We start from the raw sequence: 839 nt of genomic DNA, 5'->3' as shown, positions 1-839 counted from the left end.
AGTGACAGAGACTGAAATTTTGGTGGTTCCGGCCGAAGCTGCTGGGACACACGGAGGACCAAACAGGATGAGCAGTCTTTCTGGGAGATGGAGTCGCTGTGGCAGTGGTGCACTGACCCCCGCTTGACGCCAGCTTCCGCATGTGCACCCCGACACACACCGTGAGCGCGCTCTTTTTCTCTCTCCAACACACACACACACACACACACACACACTCACACACACACTCACACACTGTGGCACCATGTAACCCAAGCTTCAAACGCACAGCCATCGACCATACTTGTTCCCTAAGTGCTGTGATATACGAGCCCCGCCCCCCCAAAAGATTTTAATTTTTTTTTAATTTTTAATTTTTTTAATGAGTGTGCCTCATTTGGTAGAGTGCTTGCCTGCTATGTGCAGGCCCGGGATTGGATCTCCATCATGACAAACAAGACACAAAAACAAAACGACAAAACAAACAAAAAACCAGCTGGGTATGTTAAAACTCCTTGCTGTAATCTCAGCATCCCAGAACCAAATTGTTCAAGACCAGCCTGGGTTGCGTAAGTCAAATTCTGTCTCTGAAAACCAAAACCAAAGAAAAATGATAGAATTCACGCGCCGTACAGCTCACACTTAAATTGCATTTCGTACACTCACAGGGTGTGAATCACCACCACTCTAAGTTTAGACGGCTCTCATCCCCCCTCAAAGAAACCCTCTGAGCGGTGGCTGCTCTGTTCTGCCTCCCCGCCCCCCTCCCCAGCCCCGTGCTTGGCAACCACGAATCTGCTTCCTGTCTGGGGAAGTCAGAGGACTTTTGCAGTCAGAAGCCGGGTGCTGGTTTCACAATG

The sequence above is a fragment of the Apodemus sylvaticus genome, chromosome 17 (genome assembly GCF_947179515.1).
Source record: "Apodemus sylvaticus chromosome 17, mApoSyl1.1, whole genome shotgun sequence".
In the NCBI taxonomy this organism is placed as follows: domain Eukaryota; kingdom Metazoa; phylum Chordata; class Mammalia; order Rodentia; family Muridae; genus Apodemus; species Apodemus sylvaticus.
Note: the sequence above shows the minus strand (reverse complement) of the source record.